Below are 7,495 nucleotides of genomic sequence, written 5' to 3' on the forward strand. Positions count from 1 at the left end.
ACATGCCAAGAGTGTAAAGAACAACTTCAGTTCTATGTGTACTATTGCTAAAAGTTTTTTGTATTACCATACTGGCGTGACGGTGAGGTTTGTACCTCGAAACATGTTGCTTCATTAAGTAATTTAAGTAAGACGGTAACATTTTTTGACCAGTAGCATTCTCTGAACACATTGTTAACACTGCATTACTTTAATACCTCTGTGTACCAGACAATACTGTCAGAATTTCCATTAATACCTAAAATTATTGGAAGTTACATATGTTATTTGCACTTTTGTGCTCATGATATACGAAGCCCTTGACAATGCGTGATGCAGGCAAAGTTTATTCCCCTCGCACCGCTCCTTCCCAGCAGCAGTATGAGCTGAATTCAGCTTGCATCAGCCGCTCTCTGCGCCCAACTTTGTGAGTGGCCATTAAAAGTTGGACAAATAGCACATGCAGTTTTACCACCACGCGTATTACGCATAGCTGGACAGTGCAACAGAAGCATCCGAGAAAGTGTACGATACTTGCTACACAATGAAAACAAAATTATCTCCTTCACTTATTCGTCTTCTTCGTCTTCACTTCAAGATTTAGGCAGTGTGCTTGTTCCAACCTCTGATTTTCAACACCATCTCTTTATTGCTCTTCCAAAGTCTTTTTTTTCCTGAGGGCATGGTACTTCTTTACAAAGAGTGGAATTCTGCTTCTTACATAGTGTAATGTTACGTGTATGTAGATCAGCTAATCTGGCTCTCAGTATTGGTACGCGGTAGGGTGAATTTCTTGTATGGGTAACGCTAGTGGACGCAGGTCTCAGGGTTCGTCGCGGCCTTTCCGGTTTCCGGCTAAGTGACCGGTACGAGCAAGTCCAGGTACGAACACTAGCAGCGTCACCGGATGTTCGTTAATCCCTGTACGGCGAAATTTTGGAGACAGACGGTGGCTGAAGAGGACAGACGATATTGCAAGAAATGGCGGGGTTCAGACAATCTCAAATACGGCTAAGTTGCAACGCTCTGAACTTCACGGTTACATGCTAAAGGCCGGCCGCTGTGGCCGAGCGGTTGTAGGCACTTCAGTCTGGAACCGCGCTGCTGCTAAGGTCGCAGGTTCGAATCCTGCCTCGGGCATAGATCTGTGTGATGTCCTTAGGTTAGTTAGGTTTAAGTAGTTCTACGTCTAGGAGACTGATGACCTCAGATGTTAAGTCCCATAGTGCTTAGAGCCATTTGAACGTCTTGAACATACCAAAGCGACTCTGAATACATCAGTGATCTCGGCAAAACAACGCAGTCCAAAGACACAACAATATTATCTTTAAACTTCAGTGATAAACATTTTCACAATGAAACTCTGAATCAACAATTCCTAAACACTTGCAATAAAAGGTATCTCAGATGACAGCACTGCAGTATAGCCATCATCTATGAGAACTACATATCTGTATGCATTTTATTTACTGATTAATTACATCTTTTGTATCTTCTGTTATTGCGCAAATGTTTGTCTGAACATTGTATTCTCAACGTTTACTCAGCAAACGATAACAGCATCAGTAACTCATATTGTGTGATACTGCTGTTTTCATTTTGGCAGTAACTTTATTTAAATGTTGATTGCAAGTGTTTTTTTTAAAAACTGCACTAATTTAAAAGTAGTCAGTTACATGTGTTAGCGGGCACTACAATTGAAAGTAAAACTAAAAGACGCTGAAAATAAAATCAAAAGACTCTTCTGTTATGAAAGCATAAGGAATTGTTTAAATAATATTTAACGACAATTCGTTGCCATTTAATGTAAGCGCACTTGTGTGGAATACTAGCTTATTTATTTATGGACATTCCTTTATTTGTAATTATTGTGAATGATCTGAGTGTGACGGAATATTTATAATATTTCTTTGTTAAAATATTGTTTTAGTGTTGCTTTATTGTAGGTAAGGGGTCAAGATGAGTCAAATCAAGACTGGTGAGAATAGCGTTCAGACAATGGTAAACAGATAGTAGCGGAACACTACAGGAGTCATGGGGAGACTAGGACTTCCTCGAGTGAAGAGTTCAAGTGAGCGATACTGGGCACTTTTATGTCGAGTCCTTGTATCTGCTGTGTTAATTTATAAATCATCAAGTTGAGCTCTGAACTGTTTTGAGTTGGTGAATCTTTCGTGTACTGCGATCACGAAATGGACTTAGGTTTCGTGTATCTTTGATGACTATTTAGTTTCGGGTTTTTGCAACCATTCTCGTAACGCTCTCAACGTAACTTCACTGCATTTGATGAGAGCATTTTTTGTTTGTTTGTACTTAAATTGAGTATCGTAGGACCACTTCCCATTATACGAGATGTTTCTTCTTGAATAAACATTGTTCAACGTAATTCTCTGCCATCTAGTAAAATTACAACAAAAAAAAATGGTTCAAATGGCTCTAAGCACTATCGGACTTGACATCTGAGGTCATCAGTCCGCTAGGCTTAGAAGTAAGTAAACCTATCTAACCTAAGGACATCACACGCACCAATACCCAAGGCAGCATTCTAACCTGCGACCGTAGCAGCCGCGTGGTTCCGGACTGAACCGCCTAGAACCGCTCGACCAGGTTGCGTTGTTTTTTAAGGAAGCAAACTACGCCCCACACTGTTACTTGTGAACTTATGCTGATGCATATCGTTTCCAGAATGCTGAAACGCTGTTTTAAATACAGTGGTTAAGAATGAAAGTAACTTTCGCATACTGATTCACTCCCAAGTAACATAGCTCGATGAAACTTGAACCATACACAGAAGGAACTTCTAGAAGTACAAGAAGGCAATTGAAAGAAATACGCAATGACAATAATTACGCTGAAGTCGCCGCCATTTATGAGTGTCCCCTGGACGTTACAAAAGGCTAGACAAAGTTGTTAATAACGTGTGTATTCACCACAGACGGCTAGGCATGCTATGCTACATGTTCTGCCTGCCAGAGGGTTGGTGACGAGTTCTTGCGGTAGGATGCTCCTTTTCTGCACCAGCGCCGATTGGATGCTCGCTACGAACGCGGACGTGCTGTAATACGCCTCCCCACCGCATCCCACACGTGCTCTATGGGATTTAAGCGGGAGAGCGGGCACGCCAATCCATTCGCCGAAGACCATCTCGTTCCAAGGGCTCCTGCACTTGCGCTGAGCAATAGGGTCGCACACGGTCGTCTATAAAAATTAAGTCAGCGTCGTATGCACCCCTGAACAGACCCAAGGGGGAAGAAGTATCGTGTCACAAAAACATTACCGGTGACAGCACCGTCTTCACGGATTTGGAGGACAGTACGACCGTGAAATCTTATGCCTCCCCCAGTATAACACTGGATCATCAACTGACTGGCGCCGTCATTACTTGATGAGAGTAAGATCATCATCGTGGGAAAGATAGAAACTTGTGCTCACCTCTAGATGAAAGATACAAATCAGCGAGCGAATCACGACATAAATAAATCTGCAGACATTGTTTATTTTAAAGCGTTACGTGCATGTGTCGGGCACAGGGAGTACTGGATAGTACTGGATGTGCTTGTAATTATATTCCTTCACTGTTTCACACAATGTACCCGCCAAGTTAGCCTAGAGCGGTAATGCGCTTCTTCCTGGGCTCGGGTAGGCGCGCTGGCCCCGTAATGAGCGACGAGGGCTGGAGTGCTGGCCATCGTGGATGTGGTTTTTACTCGGTTTTCCACATCCCACTAGGTGAATACCGGGCCAGTCCCCACGTCCCGCCTCACTTGAACGACTCGCAGACATTTGAAAAACGTTCGCACTGTTTCATGATTTACACTGGACGCAGACAGCTGGGCTACACTAATTCTGTCTCAGGGGGTACAGGATGGTGACAGGAAGGCCATCTGGCCACCCTCTGACACTAACATCGCCAAATCCATAGTAACAATGCCGACCCTTCGTTGAAATGGGACAAAGGCCAAAAGAAAATGATGATGATGAGTGTTTCACACAATGACAAGAATTTGGTAAAACTCAGGTGTGAAATTCTGGTCAGGAACAGTAGTAGCAGGATAGCGTAGGATGATTTGTGTTAGCGTTTCTCAAGGTACTCATCGGACAGATGAAGATCTTGTGATTTGTGCATCAACTGCATTTTTAGTGACATACGGTTGCCATACAATATCACCAAAAGCGAAAGAAAGAATTAAAAGGGAATGTATCGAATTCTGTGTACTAACTTTGCGGCCGTTTGAAATACTCAAGATAGTATGACAGTCAAAGTTTGCGGAGGCTGCATTAAATACTGATACTTATATCGACAGGTCACTCCAAGAAATTACTACCTTATCTCACAAAAAATGGTTCAAATGGCTCTGAGCACTATGCGACTTAACTTCTGAGGTCATCAGTCACCTAGAACTTAGAACTAATTAAACCTAACTAACCTAAGGACATCACACACATCCATGCCCGAGGCAGGATTCGAACCTGCGACACCGTAGCGGTCACGCGGTTCCAGACTGAAGCGCCTTTAACCGCACGGCCACACCGGCCGGCCCTTATCTCACAGCAATGTTCAGTACATAGCCTGGATACATCCACATTCATGTTCTGCGAAGTACTGTGAAGAGCGTGGCAGAAGGTCTTTCTCACTGTAACACATTTTAGGATTCCTTGCCGTTCCAGTCACGTGTGGACGACGGGAAAAATGACTGCTTAAATGCTTCTGCGCCTATTGTAATCTGTCTCATTTCTCTCCACCGTCCTTACTGGAACGATACGTAAGGAAGTGAGAAACATCTCCAGAATTCTTCCATAAATACCTAAAAATTTTTAAATAGGGTCTCGTGGGATTATTGGCGTCCGTCCTCAACTGTGTACCAGATCAGGTCTTTCAGCACTTTCGCAACACCCTCCCGTGAGTCAAAAAGACCTATGACCATTTTTGCTGCCCTTCTTTCTATATGTTGAATATCCCTTGTTTGTCCCATTTGGTACGGGATCCACGTACGTGAGCTATTTTCTATGATGGGTCGCGTAAGTAATTTGCAACCAGTGTCATTTGCAGACTTACTACTTTTTTCCTGCATTCTGCCAAATGAACTGAGCTGGCCAGCTGCCTTACCTACTAGTGGCCGTAACTCATTCTAATTACGACTTACTGACGTTTTGGTCTTATGATGCTAGTTTCTGCGTTCTGTGTACTACAAACTGTACCTTCCTTGGCACCTACATTGATCAACTCAGCCGCAAAAATCCTACCTATTCGTGGCCGTAACTCATTGTAATTACGACTTACTGACGTTGTAGTCTTATGATGTCAGCTTCTATGTTTTGCGTATTACGAACTGTACCTTCCTTGACCACTACACTGATCTACACAGCCGGAAAAAAAACAGAAGGGCAAAGTCATTTTAGTGACAACCAAAGTGCTAGGTAGTTCATCATTGCAGAAGTATATGATAACAAATTGTGACCAAATGAAACACACAATAACAATAAAGAGTGACCAAACAGTCGCATCAGTACCCAATGCATCAACCTGACGACAACGCAGACGCGTATTCTAGCATGCAAACGATCACCTGCAATAGACTGTCCCAAGCATTTTGTACCTTTTGATGTAATTCGGCTATAGTTGTTGCAGACCCTGGAGAACGAGTTAGAACCCGCTTCATCATGTGGTTTGAGATCTGGTGATCTTGCAGGCCAGGGCAGTTGTTGTTCACCACGTCGCAGCAACCATATGTGGATATGCGTCGTCCTGCTGTTAAAACACATCACCTTCATGTCGAAGAAATGACAGTAGCTCGGGAATTACGGTATGTTAAATATAGCGGGCACTGGTTGCTTTACACTATAGAAACACCAAATACGACTGACAGTTGTGACTTTTGGCCCCCAAGATCATGAAGCCTGGGATAGGACCTTCGGCTTGTGGACGAATGTTCACCAGGTCTACGCCTTATAAGCGTACGCCCATCACTCACTACACAAGACACAAGACAACACAGCGCCATTTCACACTTCAGTCGACTCTTAGGCGATGTCGTCCCGTCAGTGCTAGCCTGGCCAGCGGAAGACGCGATCGCAGCACTGGTACAAATACACCGTTCTCAATGGTCTCTGATGCCACAGCAGTTACAATATGTACCCTGATTTCTTCCCTGCATGATGTTCGGTCAAAAACTGCTTCGCCGTCCGCGGTGGCCGAGCGCTTCCAGGCGCTTCAGTCCGGAACCATGCAGCTGCTACGGTCGCAGGTTCGAATCCTGCCTAGGCAATGGATGTGTGTGATGCCCTTAGGTTAGTTATGTTTAAGTAGTTCTAAGTCTAGGGGACTGGTGACCTCAGACGTTAAGTCCCATACTGCTCAGAGTCATTTGAACCATTTGAATCACTGCTCGGATAATGTGTCGCTCTTGACGTGTGTCTGTACTATGCGGACGTCCAGGTTGGTTTACCCTATTGAAAAACCAGTTATGACTATGCAGGAATATTCTACAGACCAGTGATGTAACCAGTGACACACTACCGTACATTGTGCCCAAAATTTGCAGCAATCCGTAGATACGTCCATCCAGCTTCCCGCAGGACGAGAAGTGACCCGTTGAAATGATTGGAGCTGTTCAATAGGAGTACATCTCGTCGGCGAGGCCTGATTATAACCTATGAAGAATGTTCCAAAACTGCTCACCTCTAAACTTAGTACGGTTACCGCCTGCAGAGTCAAAATGGAGGGTGTACTGACAGCCGTCCTGAGTGCAATCTGATCACCGACTACCATGACTCGTGAGTCACTAACACTTCAACATCTCAGTATGCACATATTATACCCCGGTCCCACTGAACACAGTCCTTGAGTGTGATGCAGTGTATATCCAGTTGGCAATCTCTGCGTCACTTTGAAATCTTATCCAGATTTTTGCTGCATATGTCACACAATACTTCATAATACAGGGTGAGTTATTAGCTAATGCCACCTAGAGTAACTCCGAAAGTATGATACTAGCTGAAAAGTTTGTGAGACAGATGTTGCATGGGACAACGGCGGCCACAATATAACGTTGGTTTTCTGTTGTTAGGTGAGGTCACGTCAGAGATATGAAGGTAACTTTTTTTTTTGAATGGGATACTATAGTTTGGTACTTATTTTCTGATAGCAGCTATCGGGACGAATCCAGTGATGTTTAACAGTAAGGTCTTTGAAGGTCAACGAAGGTCACAAAGGATTCATGAACGTCCATTTACAGAAGGTGCTCGAAGTGATGACTATTGGTATTAGCGCAGTGCTGCAATCTTCTTATCATGGATTGAGCGGTGTTCCTTATCACTTCGGCACTTATTGAAGCACATGTTCAAACAATATATAGTGCAAATAGTAAATACTCGCCGAATACGACGTATCCATCTAACGTGCCACTGATATGTAACACCATTCGACGGTTTCGCAATACAACACTAATAGGAGCGGTAAGACTAGTATCGTCGAATCAAGCGAATGTGAATGATGTATTCCTTCGATCCTTCGAAG

Source organism: Schistocerca piceifrons, chromosome 3 (genome assembly GCF_021461385.2).
Source record: "Schistocerca piceifrons isolate TAMUIC-IGC-003096 chromosome 3, iqSchPice1.1, whole genome shotgun sequence".
Classification (NCBI taxonomy): Eukaryota; Metazoa; Arthropoda; class Insecta; order Orthoptera; family Acrididae; genus Schistocerca; species Schistocerca piceifrons.